We start from the raw sequence: 23,063 nt of genomic DNA, 5'->3' as shown, positions 1-23,063 counted from the left end.
GCCTGGAAGGGAGAACTTCCTGGATTTTCTCGAGTTGCGGCAGGTGTTCTCGAGTTACGACGGGGACCTCAGGGACCCGCCATGGTGGCCTTAGGAGAGGCCCGTCCCCATGCGAGTTGCTAGGGGGCCTCTCGGGATTCCTCTCCCGTCGATACCGGGGCCAAAAACCTTGTGTGGAGTCAGGGCCGGAACCGAGGATTCCTCTCAGGGGCTGACATGGATCTTTGGGTACTTCTGGAGTCTCCCCAGGGGAGTCAGGCCTCGTCTCGAGTGGGGGCATGCACGTGCCCTTTCCTTCCAGGCTGTAGCAGCAATGTCACGCTTCCCGTCGCGTGGATCAAAGGATCTGTGGTTTTCCCTCGAGGCTTTCCCTCGAGGCTTTCCCACAGGGCTGTCCCACGTGCCACCGTGTTGTGAGTCGATCCTCGGCGTGAAAGATGAGCCAGTGCAGGGCAAAGAGTTTCCTCTGGAATGGACTGAGACATCTGGGGGACTCTTGGAATGGTGGTACGACCATGGAGTTCCTCTCGCCTTTCCTGTTGAGAGTGCCTCCTCTTGAGATGCGACGGGAACGCCGGGAATTCTTTCCCGTTGAAAGCAGGGAAAGGATCCCTCATCTCGAGCTAGGAGGGGGAAACGGGGCTCCTCTGGATGTGGGCGGGACCATCGTGCTTCCTCTCGAGTGGAGACGGGTATGGCGGTGAACTTCTTGAGTTGCAGCAAGGGTGTGAAAGACCCTTTCGAAGTTTCAGAGGTTTGGTGTCATTAGTCTCCAGAGGCCTCATCGGAAATAGGCCTCATCTCGCCTGGAAGGGAGAACTTCCTGGATTTTCTCGAGTTGCGGCAGGTGTTCTCGAGTTACGACGGGGACCTCAGGGACCCGCCCTGGTGGCCTCCGGAGAGGCCAGTCCCCATGCGAGTTGCTAGGGGGCCTCTCGGGATTCCTCTCCCGTCGATACCGGGTCCAAAAACCTTGTGTGGAGTCAGGGCCGGAACCGAGGATTCCTCTCAGGGGCTGACATGGATCTTTGGGTACTTCTGGAGTCTCCCCAGGGGAGTCAGGCCTCGTCTCGAGTGGGGGCATGCACGTGCGCTTTCCTTCCAGGCTGTAGCAGCAATGTCACGCTTCTCGTCGCGTGGATCAAAGGATCTGTGGTTTTCCCTCGAGGCTTTCCCTCGAGCCTTTCCCACAGGGCTGTCCCACGTGCCACCGTGGTGTGAGTCGATCCTCGGCGTGAAAGATGAGCCAGTGCAGGGCAAAGAGGTTCCTCTGGAATGGACTGAGACATCTGGGGGACTCTTGGAATGGTGGTACGACCATGGAGTTCCTCTCGCCTTTCCTGTTGAGAGTGCCTCCTCTTGAGATGCGACGGGAACGCCGGGAATTCTTTCCCGTTGAAAGCAGGGAAAGGATCCCTCATCTCGAGCTACGAGGGGGAAACGGGGCTCCTCTGGATGTGGGCGGGACCATCGTGCTTCCTCTCTAGTGGAGATGGGTATGGTGGTGAACTTCTTGAGTTGCAGCAAGGCTGTGAAAGACCCTTTCGAAGTTCCAGAGGTAAGGTGTCATTAGTCTCCAGACGCCTCATCGGAAATAGGCCTCATCTCGCCTGGAAGGGACAACTTCCTGGATTTTCTCGAGTTGCGGCAGGTGTTCTCGAGTTACGACGGGGACCTCAGGGACCCGCCCTGGTGGCCTCAGGAGAGGCCAGTCCCTATGCGAGTTGCTAGGGGGCCTCTCGGGATTCCTCTCCCGTCGATACCGGGGCCAAAAACCTTGTGAGGAGTCAGGGCCGGAACCGAGGATTCCTCTCAGGGGCTGACATGGATCTTTGGGTACTTCTGGAGTCTCCCCAGGGGAGTCAGGCCTCGTCTCGAGTGGGGGCATGCACGTGCACTTTCCTTCCAGGCTGTAGCAGCAATGTCACGCTTCCCGTCGCGTGGATCAAATGATGTGTGGTTTTCCCTCGAGGCTTTCCCACAGGGCTGTCCCACGTGCCACCGTGGTGTGAGTGGATCCTCGGCGTGAAAGATGAGCCAGTGCAGGGCAAAGAGGTTCCTCTGGAATGGACTGAGACATCTGGGGGACTCTTGGAATGGTGGTACGACCATGGAGTTCCTCTCGCCTTTCCTGTTGAGAGTGCCACCTCTTGAGATGCGACGGGAACGCCGGGAATTTTTTCCCGTTGAAAGCAGGGAAAGGATCCCTCATCTCGAGCTACGAGGGGGAAACGGGGCTCCTCTGGATGTAGGCGGGACCATCGTGCTTTCTCTCGAGTGGAGACGGGTATGGCGGTGAACTTCTTGAGTTGCAGCAAGGGTGTGAAAGACCCTTTCGAAGTTCCAGAGGTTAGGTGTCATTAGTCTCCAGACGCCTCATCGGAAATAGGCCTCATCTCGCCTGGAAGGGAGAACTTCCTTGATTTTCTCGAGTTGCGGCAGGTGTTCTCGAGTTACGACGGGGACCTCAGGGACCCGCCCTGGTGGCCTCAGGAGAGGCCAGTCCCTATGCGTGTTGCTAGGGGGCCCCTCGGGATTCCTCTCCCGTCGATACCGGGGCCAAAAACCTTGTGTGGAGTCAGGGCCGGAACCGAGGATTCCTCTCAGGGGCTAATATGGATCTTTGGGTACTTCTGGAGACTCGCCAGGGGAGACAGGCCTCGTCTCGTGTGGGGGCATGCACGTGCCCTTTCCTTAAAGGCTGTAGCAGCAATGTCACGCTTCCCGTCGCGTGGATCAAAGGATCTGTGGTTTTCCCTCGAGGCTTTCCCTCGAGGCTTTCTCACAGGGCTGTCCCACGTGACACCGTGGTGTGAGTCGATTCTCGGCGTGAAAAATGAGCCAGTGCAGGGCAAAGAGGTTCCTCTGGAATGGACTGAGACATCTGGGGGACTCTTGGAATGGTGGTACGACCATGGAGTTCCTCTCGCCTTTCCTGTTGAGAGTGCCTCCTCTTGAGATGCGACGGGAACGCCGGGAATTCTTTCCCGTTGAAAGCAGGTAAAGGATCCCTCATCTCGAGCTCCGAGGGGGAAACGGGGCTCCTCTGGATGTGGGCGGGACCATCGTGCTTCCTCTCGAGTGGAGACGGGTATGGCGGTGAACTTCTTGAGTTGCAGCAAGGGTGTGAAAGACCCTTTCGAAGTTCCAGAGGTTAGGTGTCATTAGTCTCCAGACGCCTCATCGGAAATAGGCCTCATCTCGCCTGGAAGGGAGAACTTCCTGGATTTTCTCGAGTTGCGGCAGGTGTTCTCGAGTTACGACGGGGACCTCAGGGACCCGCCCTGGTGGCCTCAGGAGAGGCCAGTCCCCATGCGAGTTGTTAGGGGGCCTCTCGGGATTCCTCTCCCGTCGATACCGGGGCCAAAAACCTTGTGTGGAGTCAGGGCCGGAACCGAGGATTCCTCTCAGGGGCTGACATGGATCTTTGGGTACTTCTGGAGTCTCCCCAGGGGAGTCAGGCCTCGTCTCGAGTGGGGGCATGCGCGTGCGCTTTCCTTCCAGGCTTTAGCAGCAATGTCACGCTTCCCGTCGCTTGGATCAAATGATCTGTGGTTTTCCCTCGAGGCTTTCCCTCGAGGCTTTCCCACAGGGCTGTCCCACGTGCCACCGTGGTGTGAGTCGATCCTCGGCGTGAAAGATGAGCCAGTGCATGGCAAAGAGGTTCCTCTGGAATGGACTGAGACATCTGGGGGACTCTTGGAATGGTGGTACGACCATGGAGTTCCTCTCGCCTTTCCTGTTGAGAGTGCCTCCTCTTGAGATGCGACGGGAACGCCGGGAATTCTTTCCCCTTGAAAGCAGGGAAAGGATCCCTCATCTCGAGCTACGAGGGGGAAACGGGGCTCCTCTGGATGTGGGCGGGACCATCGTGCTTCCTCTCGAGTGGAGACGGGTATGGCGGTGAACTTCTTGAGTTGCAGCAAGGGTGTGAAAGACCCTTTCGAAGTTCCAGAGGTTAGGTGTCATTAGTCTCCAGACGCCTCATCGGAAATAGGCCTCATCTCGCCTGGAAGGGAGAACTTCCTGGATTTTCTCGAGTTGCGGCAGGTGTTCTCGAGTTACGACGGGGACCTCAGGGACCCGCCATGGTGGCCTTAGGAGAGGCCCGTCCCCATGCGAGTTGCTAGGGGGCCTCTCGGGATTCCTCTCCCGTCGATACCGGGGCCAAAAAGCTTGTGTGGAGTCAGGGCCGGAACCGAGGATTCCTCTCAGGGGCTGACATGGATCTTTGGGTACTTCTGGAGTCTCCCCAGGGGAGTCAGGCCTCGTCTCGAGTGGGGGCATGCACGTGCCCTTTCCTTCCAGGCTGTAGCAGCAATGTCACGCTTCCCGTCGCGTGGATCAAAGGATCTGTGGTTTTCCCTCGAGGCTTTCCCTCGAGGCTTTCCCACAGGGCTGTCCCACGTGCCACCGTGTTGTGAGTCGATCCTCGGCGTGAAAGATGAGCCAGTGCAGGGCAAAGAGTTTCCTCTGGAATGGACTGAGACATCTGGGGGACTCTTGGAATGGTGGTACGACCATGGAGTTCCTCTCGCCTTTCCTGTTGAGAGTGCCTCCTCTTGAGATGCGACGGGAACGCCGGGAATTCTTTCCCGTTGAAAGCAGGGAAAGGATCCCTCATCTCGAGCTAGGAGGGGGAAACGGGGCTCCTCTGGATGTGGGCGGGACCATCGTGCTTCCTCTCGAGTGGAGACGGGTATGGCGGTGAACTTCTTGAGTTGCAGCAAGGGTGTGAAAGACCCTTTCGAAGTTTCAGAGGTTTGGTGTCATTAGTCTCCAGAGGCCTCATCGGAAATAGGCCTCATCTCGCCTGGAAGGGAGAACTTCCTGGATTTTCTCGAGTTGCGGCAGGTGTTCTCGAGTTACGACGGGGACCTCAGGGACCGGCCCTGGTGGCCTCAGGAGAGGCCAGTCCCCATGCGAGTTGCTAGGGGGCCTCTCGGGATTCCTCTCCCGTCGATACCGGGGCCAAAAAGCTTGTGTGGAGTCAGGGCCGGAACCGAGGATTCCTCTCAGGGGCTGACATGGATCTTTGGGTACTTCTGGAGTCTCCCCAGGGGAGTCAGGCCTCGTCTCGAGTGGGGGCATGCACGTGCGCTTTCCTTCCAGGCTGTAGCAGCAATGTCACGCTTCCCGTCGCGTGGATCAAAGGATCTGTGGTTTTCCCTCGAGTCTTTCCCTCGAGGCTTTCCCACAGGGCTGTCCCACGTGCCACCGTGTTGTGAGTCGATCCTCGGCGTGAAAGATGAGCCAGTGCAGGGCAAAGAGGTTCCTCTGGAATGGACTGAGACATCTGGGGGACTCTTGGAATGGTGGTACGACCATGGAGTTCCTCTCGCCTTTCCTGTTGAGAGTGCCTCCTCTTGAGATGCGACGGGAACGCCGGGAATTCTTTCCCGTTGAAAGCAGGGAAAGGATCCCTCATCTCGAGATACGAGGGGGAAACGGGGCTCCTCTGGATGTGGGCGGGACCATCGTGCTTCCTCTCGAGTGGAGACGGGTATGGCGGTGAACTTCTTGAGTTGCAGCAAGGGTGTGAAAGACCCTTTCGAAGTTCCAGAGGTTTGGTGTCATTAGTCTCCAGAGGCCTCATCGGAAATAGGCCTCATCTCGCCTGGAAGGGAGAACTTCCTGGATTTTCTCGAGTTGCGGCAGGTGTTCTGGAGTTACGACGGGGACCTCAGGGACCGGCCCTGGTGGCCTCAGGAGAGGCCAGTCCCCATGCAGGTTGCTAGGGGGCCTCTCGGGATTCCTCTCCCGTCGATACCGGGGCCAAAAAGCTTGTGTGGAGTCAGGGCCGGAACCGAGGATTCCTCTCAGGGGCTGACATGGATTTTTGGGTACTTCTGGAGTCTCCCCAGGGGAGTCAGGCCTCGTCTCGAGTGGGGGCATGCACGTGCGCTTTCCTTCCAGGCTGTAGCAGCAATGTCACGCTTCCCGTCGCGTGGATCAAAGGATCTGTGGTTTTCCCTCGAGGCTTTCCCTCGAGGCTTTCCCACAGGGCTGTCCCACGTGCCACCGTGTTGTGAGTCGATCCTCGGCGTGAAAGATGAGCCAGTGCAGGGCAAAGAGGTTCCTCTGAAATGGACTGAGACATCTGGGGGACTCTTGGAATGGTGGTACGACCATGGAGTTCCTCTCGCCTTTCCTGTTGAGAGTGCCTCCTCTTGAGATGCGACGGGAACGCCGGGAATTCTTTCCCGTTGAAAGCAGGGAAAGGATCCCTCATCTCGAGCTCCGAGGGGGAAACTGGGCTCCTCTGGATGAGGGCGGGACCATCGTGCTTCCTCTCGAGTGGAGACGGGTATGGCGGTGAACTTCTTGAGTTGCAGCAAGGGTGTGAAAGACCCTTTCGAAGTTCCAGAGGTTTGGTGTCATTAGTCTCCAGAGGCCTCATCGGAAATAGGCCTCATCTCGCCTGGAAGGGAGAACTTCCTGGATTTTCTCGAGTTGCGGCAGGTGTTCTCGAGTTACGACGGGGACCTCAGGGACCCGCCCTGGTGGCCTCAGGAGAGGCCAGTCCCCATGCGAGTTGCTAGGGGGTCTCTCGGGATTCCTCTCCCGTCGATACCGGGGCCAAAAAGCTTGTGTGGAGTCAGGGCCGGAACCGAGGATTCCTCTCAGGGGCTGACATGGATCTTTGGGTACTTCTGGAGTCTCCCCAGGGGAGTCAGGCCTCGTCTCGAGTGGGGGCATGCACGTGCGCTTTCCTTCCAGGCTGTAGCAGCAATGTCACGCTTCCCGTCGGGTGGATCAAAGGATCTGTGGTTTTCCCTCGAGGCTTTCCCTCGAGGCTTTCCCACAGGGCTGTCCCACGTGCCACCGTGTTGTGAGTCGATCCTCGGCGTGAAAGATGAGCCAGTGCAGGGCAAAGAGGTTCCTCTGGAATGGACTGAGACATCTGGGGGACTCTTGGAATGGTGGTACGACCATGGAGTTCCTCTCGCCTTTCCTGTTGAGAGTGCCTCCTCTTGAGATGCGACGGGAACGCCGGGAATTCTTTCCCTTTGAAACCAGGGAAAGGATCCCTCATCTCGAGCTACGAGGGGGAAACGGGGCTCCTCTGGATGTGGGCGGGACCATCGTGCTTCCTCTCGAGTGGAGACGGGTATGGCGGTGAACTTCTTGAGTTGCAGCAAGGGTGTGAAAGACCCTTTCGAAGTTCCAGAGGTTTGGTGTCATTAGTCTCCAGAGGCTTCATCGGAAATAGGCCTCATCTCGCCTGGAAGGGAGAACTTCCTGGATTTTCTCGAGTTGCGGCAGGAGTTCTCGAGTTACGACGGGGACCTCAGGGACCCGCCCTGGTGGCCTCCGGAGAGGCCAGTCCCCATGCGAGTTGCTAGGGGGCCTCTCGGGATTCCTCTCCCGTCGATACCGGGGCCAAAAACCTTGTGTGGAGTCAGGGCCGGAACCGAGGATTCCTCTCAGGGGCTGACATGGATCTTTGGGTACTTCTGGAGTCTCCCCAGGGGAGTCAGGCCTCGTCTCGAGTGGGGGCATGCACGTGCGCTTTCCTTCCAGGCTGTAGCAGCAATGTCACGCTTCCCGTCGCGTGGATCAAAGGATCTGTGGTTTTCCCTCGAGGCTTTCCCTCGAGGCTTTCCCACAGGGCTGTCCCACGTACCACCGTGTTGTGAGTCGATCCTCGGCGTGAAAGATGAGCCAGTGCAGGGCAAAGAGGTTCCTCTGGAATGGACTGAGACATCTGGTGGACTCTTGGAATGGTGGTACGACCATGGAGTTCCTCTCGCCTTTCCTGTTGAGAGTGCCTCCTCTTGAGATGCGACGGGAACGCAGGGAATTCTTTCCCGTTGAAAGCAGGGAAAGGATCCCTCATCTCGAGCTACGAGAGGGAAACGGGGCTCCTTTGGATGTGGTCGGGACCATCGTGCTTACTCTCGAGTGGAGACGGGTATGGTGGTGAACTTCTTGAGTCGCAGCAAGGGTGTGAAAGACCCTTTCGAAGTTCCAGAGGTTAGGTGTCATTAGTCTCCAGACGCCTCATCGGAAATAGGCCTCATTTCGCCTGGAAGGGAGAACTTCCTGGATTTTCTCGAGGTGCCCCAGGTGTTCTCGAGTTACGACGGGGACCTCAGGGACCCGCCCTGGTGGCCTCAGGAGAGGCCAGTCCCCATGAGAGTTGCTAGGGGGCCTCTCGGGATTCCTCTCCCGTCGATACCGGGGCCAAAAACCTTGTGTGGAGTCAGTCCCGGAACCGAGGATTCCTCTCAGGGGCTGATATGGATCTTTGGATACTTCTGGAGTCTCGACAGGGGAGACAGGCCTCGTTTCGTGAGGGGGCATGCACGTGCACTTTCCTTCCAGGCTTTAGCAGCAATGTCACGCTTCCCGTGGCGTGGATCAAAGGATCTGTGCTTTTCCTCGAGCCTTGCCCTCGAGGCTTTCCCACAGGGCTGTCCCACGTGCCACCGTGGTGTGAGTCGATCCTCGGCGTGAAAGATGAGCCACTGCAGGGCAAAGAGGTTCCTCTGGAATGGACTGAGACATCTGGGGGACTCTTGGAATGGTGGTAAGACCATGGAGTTCCTCTCACCTTTCCTGTTGAGAGTGCCTCCGCTTGAGATGCGACGGGAACGCTGGGAATTCTTTCCCGTTGAAAGCAGGGAAAGGATCCCTCCTCTCGAGCTACAAGGTGGAAACGGAGCTCCTCTGGATGTGGGCGGGACCATCGTGCTTCCTCTCGAGTGGAGACGGGTATGGCGGTGAACTTCCTTAGTTGCAGCAAGGGTGTGAAAGACCCTTTCGAAGTTCCAGAGGTTAGGTGTCATTAGTCTCCAGAGGCCTCATCGGAAATAGGCCTCATCTCGCCTGGAAGGGAGAACTTCCTGGATTTTCTCGAGTTGTGGCAGGTGTTCTCGAGTTACGACGGGGACCTCAGGGACCCGCCCTGGTGGCCTCAGGAAAGGCTAGTCCCCTGGAGAGTTGCTAGGGGTCCTCTCCGGATTCCTCTCCCGTCGATACCGGGGCTAAAATCCTTCTGTGGAGTCAGGGCCGAAACCGAGGATTCCTCTCAGGGGTTGACATGGATCTCTGGGTCTGTCCGGAGTCTCCCCAGGGGAGTCAAGCCTCGTCTCGAGGGGGGGCATGCACGTGCGCTTTCCTTCCAGGCTGTAGCAGCAATGTCACGCTTCCCGTCGCGTGGATCAAAGGTTCTGTGGTTTTCCCTCGAGGCTTTCCCTCGAGGCTTTCCCACAGGGCTGTCCCACTTGCCACGGTGGTGGGAGTCGATCATCGGCGTGAAAGATGAGCCAGTGCAGGGCAAAGAGGTTCCTCTGGAATGGACTGAGACATCTGGGGGACTCTTGGAATGGTGGTACGACCATGGAGTTCCTCTCGCCTTTCCTGTTGAGAGTGCCTCCTCTTGAGATGCGACGGGAACGCCGGGAATTCTTTCCCGTTGAAAGCAGGGAAAGGATCCCTCATCTCGAGCTACGAGGGGGAAACGGGGCTCCTCTGGATGTGGGCGGGACCATCGTGCTTCCTATCGAGTGGAGACGGGTTTGGCGGTGAACTTCTTGAGTTGCAGCAAGGGTGTGAAAGACCCTTTCGAAGTTCCAGAGGTTAGGTGTCATTAGTCTCCAGAGGCCTCATCGGAAATAGGCCTCATCTCGCCTGGAAGGGAGAACTTCCTGGATTTTCTCGAGTTGCGGCAGGTGTTTTCGAGTTACGACGGGTATCTCAGGGACCCGCCCAGGTGGCCTCAGGAGAGGCCAGTCCCCATGCGAGTTGCTAGGGGGCCTCTCTGGATTCCTCTCCCGTCGATACCGGGGCCAAAAACCTTGTGTGGAGTCAGGGCCGGATCCGAGGATTCCTCTCAGGGGCTGACATGGATCTTTGGGTACTTGTGGAGTCTCCCCAGGGGAGTCAGGCCTCGTCTCTAGTGGGGGCATGCACGTGCGCTTTCCTTCCAGGCTGTAGCAGCAATGTCACGCTTCCCGTCGCGTGGATCAAAGGATCTGTGGTTTTCCCTCGAGGCTTTCGCTCGAGGCTTTCCCACAGGGCTGTCCCACGTGCCACCGTGGTGTGAGTCGATCCTCGGCATGAAAGATGAGCCAGTGCAGGGCAAAGAGGCTTCTCTGGAATGGACTGAGACATCTGGGGGACTCTTGGAATGGTGGTACGACCATGGAGTTCCTCTCGCCTTTCCTGTTGAGAGTGCCTCCTCTTGAGATGCGACGGGAACGCCGGGAATTCTTTCCCGTTGAAAGAAGGGAATGGATCCCTCATCTCGAGCTACGAGGGGGAAACGGGGCTCCTCTGGATGTGGGCGGGACCATCGTGCTTCCTCTCGAGTGGAGACGGGTATGGCGGTGAACTTCTTGAGTTGCAGCAAGGGTGTGAAAGACCCTTTCGAAGTTCCAGAGGTTAGGTGTCATTTGTCTCCAGAGGCCTCATCGGAAATAGGCCTCATCTCGCCTGGAAGGGAGAACTTCCTGGATTTTCTCGAGTTGCGGAAGGTGTTCTCGAGTTACGACGGGGACCTCAGGGACCCGCCCTGGTGGCCTCAGGAAAGGCTAGTCCCCTGGAGAGTTGCTAGGGGTCCTCTCCGGATTCCTCTCCCGTCGATACCGGGGCTAAAATCCTTCTGTGGAGTCAGGGCCGAAACCGAGGATTCCTCTCAGGGGTTGACATGGATCTCTGGGTCTGTCCGGAGTCTCCCCAGGGGAGTCAAGCCTCGTCTCGAGGGGGGGCATGCACGTGCGCTTTCCTTCCAGGCTGTAGCAGCAATGTCACGCTTCCCGTCGCGAGGATCAAAGGTTCTGTGGTTTTCCCTCGAGGCTTTCCCTCGAGGCTTTCCCACAGGGCTGTCCCACATGCCACGGTGGTGGGAGTCGATCATCGGCGTGAAAGATGAGCCAGTGCAGGGCAAAGAGGTTCCTCTGGAATGGACTGAGACATCTGGGGGACTCTTGGAATGGTGGTACGACCATGGAGTTCCTCTCGCCTTTCCTGTTGAGAGTGCCTCCTCTTGAGATGCGACGGGAACACCGGGAATTCGTTCCCGTTGAAAGCAGGGAAAGGATCCCTCATCTCGAGCTACGAGGGGGAAACGGGGCTCCTCTGGATGTGGGCGGGACCTTCGTGCTTCCTCTCGAGTGGAGACGGGTATGGCGGTGAACTTCTTGAGTTGCAGCAAGGGTGTGAAAGACCCTTTCGAAGTTCCAGAGGTTAGGTGTCATTAGTCTCCAGAGGCCTCATCGGAAATAGGCCTCATCTCGCCTGCAAGGGAGAACTTCCTGGATTTTCTCGAGTTGCGGCAGGTGTTCTCGAGTTACGACGGGGACCTCAGGGACCCGCCCTGGTGTCCTCAGGAAAGGCCAGTCCCCATGCGAGTTGCTCGGGGGCCTCTCGGGATTCCTCTCCCGTCGATACCGGGGCCAAAATCCTTCTGTGGAGTCTGGGCCGGAACCGAGGATTCCTCTCAGGGGCTGACATGTGTCTTTGGGTACTTCTGGAGTCTCCCCAGGGGTGTTAGGCCTCGTCTCGAGTGGGGGCATGCACGTGCGCCTTCCTTCCAGGCTGTAGCAACAATGTCACGCTTCCCGTCGCGTGGATCAAAGGATCTGTGGTTTTCCCTCGAGGCTTTCCCTCGAGGCATTCCCACAGGGCTGTCTCACGTGCCACCGTTGTGTGAGTCGATCCTCGGCGTGAAAGATGAGCCAGTGCAGGGCAAACAGGTTCCTCTGGAATGGACTGAGACATCTGGGGGACTCTTGGAATGGTGGTACGACCCTGAAGTTCCTCTCGCCTTTCCTGTTGAGAGTGCCTCCTCTTGAGATGCGACGGGAACGCCGGGAATTCTTTCCCGTTGAAAGCAGGGAAAGGATCCCTCTTCTCGAGCTACGAGGGGGAAACGGGGCTCCTCTGGATGTGGGCGGGACCATCGTGCTTCCTCTCGAGTGGAGACGGGTATGGCGGTGAAATTCTTGAGTTGCAGCAAGGGTGTGAAAGACCCTTTCGAAGTTCCAGAGGTTAGGTGTCATTAGTCTCCAGACGCCTCATCGGAAATAGGCCTCATTTCGCCTGGAAAGGAGAACTTCCTGGATTTTCTCGAGTTGCGGCAGGTGTTCTCGATTTACGACGGGGACCTCAGGGACCCGCCCTGGTGGCCTCAGGAACGGCCAGTCCCCATGCTAGTTGCTAGGGGGCCTCTCGGGATTCCTCTCCCGTCGATACCGGGGCCAAAAACCTTGTGTGAAGTCAGGGCCGGAACCGAGGATTCCTCTCAGGGGCTGACATGGATCTTTGGGTACTTCTGGAGTCTCCCCAGGGGAGTCAGGCCTCGTCTCGAGTGGGGGCATGCACGTGCGCTTTCCTTCCAGGCTGTAGCAGCAATGTCACGCTTCCCGTCGCGTGGATCAAAGGATCTGTGGTTTTCCCTCGAGGCTTTCGCTCGAGGCTTTCCCACAGGGCTGTCCCACGTGCCACCGTGGTGTGAGTCGATCCTCGGCGTGAAAGATGAGCCAGTTCAGGGCAAAGAGGCTTCTCTGGAATGGACTGAGACATCTGGGGGACTCTTGGAATGGTGATACGACCATGGAGTTCCTCTCACCTTTCCTGTTGAGAGTGCCTCCTCTTGAGATGCGACGGGAACGCCGGGAATTCTTTCCCGTTGAAAGCAGGGAATGGATCCCTCATCTCGAGCTACGAGAGGGAAACGGGGCTCCTCTGGATGTGGGCGGGACCATCGTGCTTCCTCTCGAGTGGAGACGGGTATGGCGGTGAACTTCTTGAGTTGCAGCAAGGGTGTGAAAGACCCTTTCGAAGTTCCAGAGGTTAGGTGTCATTTGTCTCCAGAGGCCTCATCGGAAATAGGCCTCATCTCGCCTGGAAGGGAGAACTTCCTGGATTTTCTCGAGTTGCGGAAGGTGTTCTCGAGTTACGACGGGGACCTCAGGGACCCGCCCTGGTGGCCTCAGGAGAGGCCAGTCCCCATGCGAGTTGCTAGGGGGCCTCTCGGGATTCCTCTCCCGTCGATACCGGGGCCAAAAACCTTGTGTGGAGTCAGGGCCGGAACCGAGGATTCCTCTCAGGGGCTGACATGGATCTTTGGGTACTTCTGGAGTCTCCCCAGGGGAGTCAGGCCTCGTCTCGAGTGGGGGCATGCACGTGCGCTTTCCTTCCAGGTTGTAGCAGCAATGTCACGCTTCCCGTCGCGTGGATCAAAGGATCTGTGGTTTTCCCTCGAGGCTTTCCCTCGAGGCTTTCCCACAGGGCTGTCCCACATGCCACGGTGGTGGGAGTCGATCATCGGCGTGAAAGATGAGCCAGTGCAGGGCAAAGAGGTTCCTCTGGAATGGACTGAGACATCTGGGGGACTCTTGGAATGGTGGTACGACCATGGAGTTCCTCTCGCCTTTCCTGTTGAGAGTGCCTCCTCTTGAGATGCGACGGGAACACCGGGAATTCGTTCCCGTTGAAAGCAGGGAAAGGATCCCTCATCTCGAGCTACGAGGGGGAAACGGGGCTCCTCTGGATGTGGGCGGGACCTTCGTGCTTCCTCTCGAGTGGAGACGGGTATGGCGGTGAACTTCTTGAGTTGCAGCAAGGGTGTGAAAGACCCTTTCGAAGTTCCAGAGGTTAGGTGTCATTAGTCTCCAGAGGCCTCATCGGAAATAGGCCTCATCTCGCCTGCAAGGGAGAACTTCCTGGATTTTCTCGAGTTGCGGCAGGTGTTCTCGAGTTACGACGGGGACCTCAGGGACCCGCCCTGGTGTCCTCAGGAAAGGCCAGTCCCCATGCGAGTTGCTCGGGGGCCTCTGGGATTCCTCTCCCGTCGATACCGGGGCCAAAATCCTTCTGTGGAGTCAGGGCCGGAACCGAGGATTCCTCTCAGGGGCTGACATGTGTCTTTGGGTACTTCTGGAGTCTCCCCAGGGGGGTTAGGCCTCGTCTCGAGTGGGGGCATGCACGTGCGCCTTCCTTCCAGGCTGTAGCAGCAATGTCACGCTTCCCGTCGCGTGGATCAAAGGATCTGTGGTTTTCCCTCGAGGCTTTCCCTCGAGGCTTTCCCACAGGGCTGTCTCACGTGCCACCGTTGTGTGAGTCGATCCTCGGCGTGAAAGATGAGCCAGTGCAGGGCAAACAGGTTCCTCTGGAATGGACTGAGACATCTGGGGGACTCTTGGAATGGTGGTACGACCCTGGAGTTCCTCTCGCCTATCCTGTTGAGAGTGCCTCCTCTTGAGATGCGACGGGAACGCCGGGAATTCTTTCCCGTTGAAAGCAGGGAAAGGATCCCTCATCTCGAGCTACGAGGGGGAAACGGGGCTCCTCTGGATGTGGGCGGGACCATCGTGCTTCCTCTCGAGTGGAGACGGGTATGGCGGTGAAATTCTTGAGTTGCAGCAAGGGTGTGAAAGACCCTTTCGAAGTTCCAGAGGTTAGGTGTCATTAGTCTCCAGACGCCTCATCGGAAATAGGCCTCATTTCGCCTGGAAAGGAGAACTTCCTGGATTTTCTCGAGTTGCGACAGGTGTTCTCGATTTACGACGGGGACCTCAGGGACCCGCCCTGGTGGCCTCAGGAACGGCCAGTCCCCATGCTAGTTGCTAGGGGGCCTCTCGGGATTCCTCTCCCGTCGATACCGGGGCCAAAAACCTTGTGTGAAGTCAGGGCCGGAACCGAGGATTCCTCTCAGGGGCTGACATGGATCTTTGGGTACTTCTGGAGTCTCCCCAGGGGAGTCAGGCCTCGTCTCGAGTGGGGGCATGCACGTGCGCTTTCCTTCCAGGCTGTAGCAGCAATGTCACGCTTCCCGTCGCGTGGATCAAAGGATCTGTGGTTTTCCCTCGAGGCTTTCGCTCGAGGCTTTCCCACAGGGCTGTCCCACGTGCCACCGTGGTGTGAGTCGATCCTCGGCGTGAAAGATGAGCCAGTTCAGGGCAAAGAGGCTTCTCTGGAATGGACTGAGACATCTGGGGGACTCTTGGAATGGTGGTACGACCATGGAGTTCCTCTCGCCTTTCCTGTTGAGAGTGCCTCCTCTTGAGATGCGACGGGAACGCCGGGAATTCTTTCCCGTTGAAAGCAGGGAATGGATCCCTCATCTCGAGCTACGAGAGTGAAACGGGGCTCCTCTGGATGTGGGCGGGACCATCGTGCTTCCTCTCGAGTGGAGACGGGTATGGCGGTGAACTTCTTGAGTTGCAGCAAGGGTGTGAAAGACCCTTTCGAAGTTCCAGAGGTTAGGTGTCATTTGTCTCCAGAGGCCTCATCGGAAATAGGCCTCATCTCGCCTGGAAGGGAGAACTTCCTGGATTTTCTCGAGTTGCGGAAGGTGTTCTCGAGTTACGACGGAGACCTCAGGGACCCGCCCTGGTGGCCTCAGGAGAGGCCAGTCCCCATGCGAGTTGCTAGGGGGCCTCTCGGGATTCCTCTCCCGTCGATACCGGGGCCAAAAACCTTGTGTGGAGTCAGGGCCGGAACCGAGGATTCCTCTCAGGGGCTGACATGGATCTTTGGGTACTTCTGGAGTCTCCCCAGGGGAGTCAGGCCTCGTCTCGAGTGGGGGCATGCACGTGCGCTTTCCTTCCAGGTTGTAGCAGCAATGTCACGCTTCCCGTCGCGTGGATCAAAGGATCTGTGGTTTTCCCTCGAGGCTTTCCATCGAGGCTTTCCCACAGGGCTGTCCCACATGCCACGGTGGTGGGAGTCGATCATCGGCGTGAAAGATGAGCCAGTGCAGGGCAAAGAGGTTCCTCTGGAATGGACTGAGACATCTGGGGGACTCTTGGAATGGTGGTACGACCATGGAGTTCCTCTCGCCTTTCCTGTTGAGAGTGCCTCCTCTTGAGATGCGACGGGAACACCGGGAATTCGTTCCCGTTGAAAGCAGGGAAAGGATCCCTCATCTCGAGCTACGAGGGGGAAACGGGGCTCCTCTGGATGTGGGCGGGACCTTCGTGCTTCCTCTCGAGTGGAGACGGGTATGGCGGTGAACTTCTTGAGTTGCAGCAAGGGTGTGAAAGACCCTTTCGAAGTTCCAGAGGTTAGGTGTCATTAGTCTCCAGAGGCCTCATCGGAAATAGGCCTCATCTCGCCTGCAAGGGAGAACTTCCTGGATTTTCTCGAGTTGCGGCAGGTGTTCTCGAGTTACGACGGGGACCTCAGGGACCCGCCCTGGTGTCCTCAGGAAAGGCCAGTCCCCATGCGAGTTGCTCGGGGGCCTCTGGGATTCCTCTCCCGTCGATACCGGGGCCAAAATCCTTCTGTGGAGTCAGGGCCGGAACCGAGGATTCCTCTCAGGGGCTGACATGTGTCTTTGGGTACTTCTGGAGTCTCCCCAGGGGGGTTAGGCCTCGTCTCGAGTGGGGGCATGCACGTGCGCCTTCCTTCCAGGCTGTAGCAGCAATGTCACGCTTCCCGTCGCGTGGATCAAAGGATCTGTGGTTTTCCCTCGAGGCTTTCCCTCGAGGCTTTCCCACAGGGCTGTCTCACGTGCCACCGTTGTGTGAGTCGATCCTCGGCGTGAAAGATGAGCCAGTGCAGGGCAAACAGGTTCCTCTGGAATGGACTGAGACATCTGGGGGACTCTTGGAATGGTGGTACGACCCTGGAGTTCCTCTCGCCTATCCTGTTGAGAGTGCCTCCTCTTGAGATGCGACGGGAACGCCGGGAATTCTTTCCCGTTGAAAGCAGGGAAAGGATCCCTCATCTCGAGCTACGAGGGGGAAACGGGGCTCCTCTGGATGTGGGCGGGACCATCGTGCTTCCTCTCGAGTGGAGACGGGTATGGCGGTGAACTTCTTGAGTTGCAGCAAGGGTGTGAAAGACCCTTTCGAAGTTCCAGAGGTTAGGTGTCATTTGTCTCCAGAGGCCTCATCGGAAATAGGCCTCATCTCGCCTGGAAGGGAGAACTTCCTGGATTTTCTCGAGTTGCGGAAGGTGTTCTCGAGTTACGACGGGGACCTCAGGGACCCGCCCTGGTGGCCTCAGGAGAGGCCAGTCCCCATGCGAGTTGCTAGGGGGCCTCTCGGGATTCCTCTCCCGTCGATACCGGGGCCAAAAACCTTGTGTGGAGTCAGGGCCGGAACCGAGGTTTCCTCTCAGGGGCTGACATGGATCTTTGGGTACTTCTGGAGTCTCCCCAGGGGAGTCAGGCCTCGTCTCGAGTGGGGGCATGCACGTGCGCTTTCCTTCCAGGTTGTAGCAGCAATGTCACGCTTCCCGTCGCGTGGATCAAAGGATCTGTGGTTTTCCCTCGAGGCTTTCCCTCGAGGCTTTCCCACAGGGCTGTCCCACGTGCCACCGTGGTGTGAGTCGATCCTCGGCGTGAAAGATGAGCCAGTGCAGGACAAAGAGGCTCCTCTGGAATGGACTGAGACATCTGGGGGACTCTTGGAATGGTGGTACGACCATGGAGTTCCTCTCGCCTTTCCTGTTGAGAGTGCCTCCTCTTGAGATGCGACGGGAACGCCGGGAATTCTTTCCCGTTGAAAGCAGGGAAAGGATCCCTCATCTCGAGCTCCGAGGGGGAAACGGGGCTCCTCTGGATATGGGCGGTACCATCGTGCTTCCTCTCGAGTGGAGACGGGTATGGCGGTGAACTTCTTGAGTTGCACCAAGGATGTGAAAGACCCTTTCGAAGTTCCAGAGGTTCGGTGTCACTAGTCTCCAGACGTCTCATCGGAAATAGGCCTCATCTCGCCTGGAAGGGAGAACTTCCTGGATTTTCTCGAGTTGCGGCAGGTGTTCTCGAGTTACGACGGGGACCTCAGGGACCCGCCCTGGTGGCCTCAGGAAAGGCCAGTCCCCATACGAGTTGCTCGGGGGCTTCTCGGGATTCCTCTCCCATCGATACCGGGGCCAAAAACCTTGTGTGGAGTCAGGGCCGGAACCGAGGATTCCTCTCAGGGGATGACATGGATCTTTGGGTACTTCTGGAGTCTCCCCAGGGGAGTCAGGCCTCGTCTCGAGTGGGGGCATGCACGTGCGCTTTCCTTCCATGCTGTAGCAGCAATGTCACGCTTCCCGTCGCGTGGATCAAAGGATCTGTGGTTTACCCTCGAGGCTTTCCCACAGGGCTGTCCCACGTGCCACCGTGGTGTGAGTCGATCCTCGGCGTGAAAGATGAGCCAGTGCAGGGCAAAGAGGTTCCTCTGGAATGGACTGAGAAATCTCGGGGACTCTTGGAATGGTGGTACGACCATGGAGTTCCTCTCGTCTTTCCTGTTGAGAGTGCCTCCTCTTGAGATGCGACGGGAACGCCGAAAATACTTTCCCGTTGATAGCAGGGAAAGGATCCCTCATCTCGAGCTACGAGGGGCAAACGGGGCTCCTCTGGATGTGGGCGGGACCATCATGTTTCCTCTCGAGTGGAGACGGGTATGGCGGTGAACTTCTTGAGTTGCAGCAAGGGTGTGAAAGACCCTTTCGAAGTTCCAGAGGTTCCGTGTCATTAGTCTCCAGACGCCTTATCGGAAATAGGCCTCATCTCGCCTGGAAGGGAGAACTTCCTGGATTTTCTCGAGTTGGGGCAGGTGTTCTCGAGTTACGACGGGGACCTCAGGAACCACCCTGGTGGCCTCAGGAAAGGTCAGTCCACTTGCGAGTTCCTAGGGGGCCTCTCGGGATTCCTCTCCCGTCGATACCGGGGACAAAATACCTGTGGGGAGTCAGGGCCGGAACCGAGGATTCCTCTCAGGGGCTGACATGGATCTTTGGGTACTTCTGGAGTCTCCCCAGGGGAGTCAGGCCTCGTCTCGAGTGGGGGCATGCACGTGCGCTTTCCTTCCAGGCTGTAGCAGCAATGTCACGCTTCCCGTCGGGTGGATCAAGGGATCTGTGGTTTTCCCTCGAGGCTTTCCCTCGAGGCTTTCCCACAGGGCTGTCCCACGTGCCACCGTGGTGTGAGTCGATCCTCGGCGTGAAAGATGAGCCAGTGCAGGGCAAAGAGGTTCCTCTGCAATGGACTGAGACATCTGGGGGACTCTTGGAATGGTGGTACGACCATGGAGTTCCTCTCGCCTTTCCTGTTGAGAGTTCCTCCTCTTGAGATGCGACGGGAACGCCGGGAATTCTTTCCTGTTGAAAGCAGGGAAAGGATCCCTCATCTCGAGCTACGAGGGGGAAACGGGGCTCCTCTGAATGTGGGCGGGACCATCGTGCTTCCTCTCGAGTGGAGACGGGTATGGCGGTGAACTTCTTGAGTTGCAGCATGGGTGTGAAAAACCCTATTGAAGTCCCAGAGATTAGCTGTCATTAGACTCCAGACGCCTCATCGGAAATAGGCCTCATCTCGCCTGGAACGGAGAACTTCCTGGATTTTCTCGAGTTGCGGCAGGTGTTCTCGAGTTACGACGGGGACGTCAGGGACAAGCCCTGGTGGCCTCAGGAAACTCCAGTCCCCATGCGAGTTGCTAGGGTGCCTCTCGGGATTCCTCTCCAGTCGATACCGGGGCCAAAAACCTTGTGTGGAGTCAGGGCCGGAACGGAGGATTCCTCTAAGGGGCTGACATGGATCTTTGGGTCTCTCTGGAGTCTCCCCAGGGGAGTCAGGCCTCGTCTCGAGTGGGGGCATGCACGTGCGCTTTCCTTCCAAGCTGTAGCAGCAATGTCACGCTTCCCGTCGCGTGGATCAAAGGATCTGTGGTTTTCCCTCTAGGCTTTCCCTCGAGGCTATCCCACAGGGCTGTCCCACGTGCCACCGTGGTGTGAGTCGATCTTCGGCATGAAAGATGAGCTAGTGCAGGGCAAAGAGTTTCCTCTGGAATGGACTGAAACATCTGGGGGACTCTTGGAGTGGTGGTACGACCATGGAGTTCCTCTCGTCTTTCCTGTTGAGAGTGCCTCCTCTTGAGATGCGACGGGAACGCCGAAAATACTTTCCCGTTGATAGCAGGGAAAGGATCCCTCATCTCGAGCTACGAGGGGCAAACGGGGCTCCTCTGGATGTGGACGGGACCATCGTGTTTCCTCTCGAGTGGAGACGGTTATGGCGGTGAACTTCTTGAGTTGCAGCAAGGGTGTGAAAGACCCTTTCGAAGTTCCAGAGTTTCCGTGTCATTAGTCTCCAGACGCCTCATCGGAAATAGGCCTCATCTCGCCTGGAAGGGAGAACTTCCTGAAGTTTCTCGAGTTGCGGCAGGTGTTCTCGAGTTACGACGGGGACCTCAGGGACCCGCCCTGGTGGCCTCAGGAAAGGCCAGTCCCCATGCGAGTTGCTCGGGGGCCTCTCAGGATTCCTCTCCTGTCGATACCGGGGCCACAAAACTTGTGTGGAGTCAGGGCCGGAACCGAGGATTCCTCTCAGGGGCTGACATGGATCTTTGGGTACTTCTGGAGTCTCCCCAGGGGAGTCAGGCCTTGTCTCGAGTGGGGGCATGCACGTGCGCTTTCCTTCCAGGCTGTAGCAGCAATGTCTCGGTTCTCGTCGCGTGGATCAAAGGATCTGTGGTTTTCCCTCGAAGCTTTCCCTAGAGGCTTTCCCACAGGGCTGTCCCACGTGCCACCGTGGTGTGAGTCGATCCTCGGCGTGAAAGATGAGCCAGTGCAGGGCAAAGAGGTTCCTCTGGAATGGACTGAGACATCTGGGGGACTCTTGGAATGGTGGTACGACCATGGAGTTCCTCTCGCCTTTCCTGTTGAGAGTGCCTCCTCTTGAGATGCGACGGGAACGCCGGGAATTCTTTCCCGTTGAAAGCAGGGAAAGGATCCCTCATCTCGAGCTCCGAGGGGGAAACGGGGCTCCTCTGGATGTGGGCGGGACCATCGTGCTTCCTCTCGAGTGGAGACGGGTATGGCGGTAAACTTCTTGAGTTGCAGCAAGGGTGTGAAAGACCCTTTCGAAGTTCCAGAGGTTAGGTGTCATTAGTCTCCAGACGCCTCATCGGAAATAGGCCTCATCTCGCCTGGAAGGGAGAACTTCCTGGATTTTCTCGAGTTGCGGCAGGTGTTCTCGAGTTACGACGGGGACCTCAGGGACCCGCCCTGGTGGCCTCAGGAGAGGCCAGTCCCCATGCGAGTTGCTAGGGGGCCTCTCGGGATTCCTCTCCCGTCGATACCGGGTCCAAAAACCTTGTGTGGTGTCAGGGCCGGAACCGAGGATTCCTCTCAGGTGCTGACATGGATCTTTGGGTACTTCTGGAGTCTCCCCAGGGGAGTCAGGCCTCGTCTCGTGTGGGGGCATGCACTTGCGCTTTCCTTCCAGGCTGTAGCAGCAATGTCACGCTTCCCGTGGCGTGGATCAAAGGATCTGTGGTTTTCCCTCGAGGCTTTCCCTCGAGGCTTTCCCACAGGGCTGTCCCACGTGCCACCGTGGTGTGAGTCGATCCTCGGCGTGAAAGATGAGCCAGTGCAGGGCAAAGAGGTTCCTCTGGAATGGACTGAGACATCTGGGGGACTCTTGGAATGGTGGTACGACCATGGAGTTCCTCTCGCCTTTCCTGTTGAGAGTGCCTCCTCTTGAGATGCGACGGGAACGCCGGGAATTCTTTCCCGTTGAAAGCAGGGAAAGGATCCCTCATCTCGAGCTACGAGGGGGATACGGGACTCCTCTGGATGTGGGCGGGACCATCGTGCTTCCTCCCGAGTGGAGACGGGTATGGCGGTGAACTTCTTGAGTTGCAGCAAGGGTGTGAAAGACCCTTTCGAAGTTCGAGAAGTTAGGTGTCATTTATCTCCAGACGCCTCATCGGAAATAGGCCTCATCTCGCCTGGAAGGGAGAACTTCCTGGATTTTCTCGAGTTGCGGCAGGTGTTCTCGAGTTACGACGGGGACCTCAGTGACCCGCCCTGGTGGCCTCAGGAGAGGCCAGTCCCCATGCGAGTTGCTAGGGGGCCTCTCGGGATTCCTCTCCCGCCGATACCGGGCCGAAAAACATTTTTTGGAGTCAGGGCCGGAACCGAGGATTCCTCTCAGGGGCTGACATGGATCTTTGGGTACTTCTGGAGTGTCCCCAAGGGAGTCAGGCCTCGTCTCGAGTCGGGGCATGCACGTGCGCTTTCCTTCCAGGCTGTAACAGCAATGTCACGCTTCCCGTCGCGTGGATCAAAGGATCTGTGGTTTTCCCTCGAGGCTTTCCCTCGAGGCTATCCCACAGGGCTGTCCCACGTGCCACCGTGGTGTGAGTCGATCCTCGGCGTGAAAGATGAGCCAGTGCAGGGCAAAGAGGTTCCTCTGGAATGGACTGAGACATCTGGGGGACTCTTGGAATGGTGGTACGACCATGGAGTTCCTCTCGCCTTTCCTGTTGAGAGTGCCTCCTCTTGAGATGCGACGGGAACACCGGGAATTCTTTCCCGTTGAAAGCAGGGAAAGGATCCCTCATCTCGAGCTCCGAGGGGGAAACGGGGCTCCTCTGGATGTTGGCGGGTCCATCGTGCTTCCTCTCGAGTGAAGACGGGTATGGCGGTGAACTTCTTGAGTTGCAGCAAGGGTGTGAAAGACCCTTTCGAAGTTCCAGAGGTTAGGTGTCATTAGTCTCCAGACGCCTTATCGGAAATAGGCCTCATTTCGCCTGGAAGGGAGAACTTCCTGGATTTTCTCGAGTTGCGGCAGGTGTTCTCGAGTTACGACGGGGACCTCAGGGACCCGCCCTGGTGGCCTCAGGAGAGGACAGTCCCCATGCGAGGTGCTAGGGGGCCTCTCGGGATTCCTCTCCCGTCAATACCGGTGCCAAAAACCTTGTGTGAAGTCAGGGCCGGAACCGAGGATTCCTCTCAGGGGCTGACATGGATCTTTGGGTACTTGTGGAGTCTCCCCAGGGGAGTCAGGCCTCGTCTCGAGTGGGGGCATGCACGTGCGCTTTCCTTCCAGGCTGTAGCAGCAATGTCACGCTTCCCGTCGCGTGGATCAAAGGATCTGTGGTTTTCCCTCGAGGCTTTCCCTCGAGGCTTTCCCACAGGGCTGTCCCACGTGCCACCGTGGTGTGAGTCGATCCTCGGCGTGAAAGATGAGCCAGTGCAGGGCAAAGAGGTTCCTCTGGAATGGACTGAGACATCTGGGGGACTCTTGGAATGGTGGTACGACCATGGAGTTCCTCTCGCCTTTCCTGTTGAGAGTGCCTCCACTTGAGATGCGACTGGAATGCCGGTAA

This window comes from Capricornis sumatraensis, chromosome 18 (genome assembly GCF_032405125.1).
Source record: "Capricornis sumatraensis isolate serow.1 chromosome 18, serow.2, whole genome shotgun sequence".
In the NCBI taxonomy this organism is placed as follows: domain Eukaryota; kingdom Metazoa; phylum Chordata; class Mammalia; order Artiodactyla; family Bovidae; genus Capricornis; species Capricornis sumatraensis.
This window is presented reverse-complemented; position numbering follows the sequence as displayed.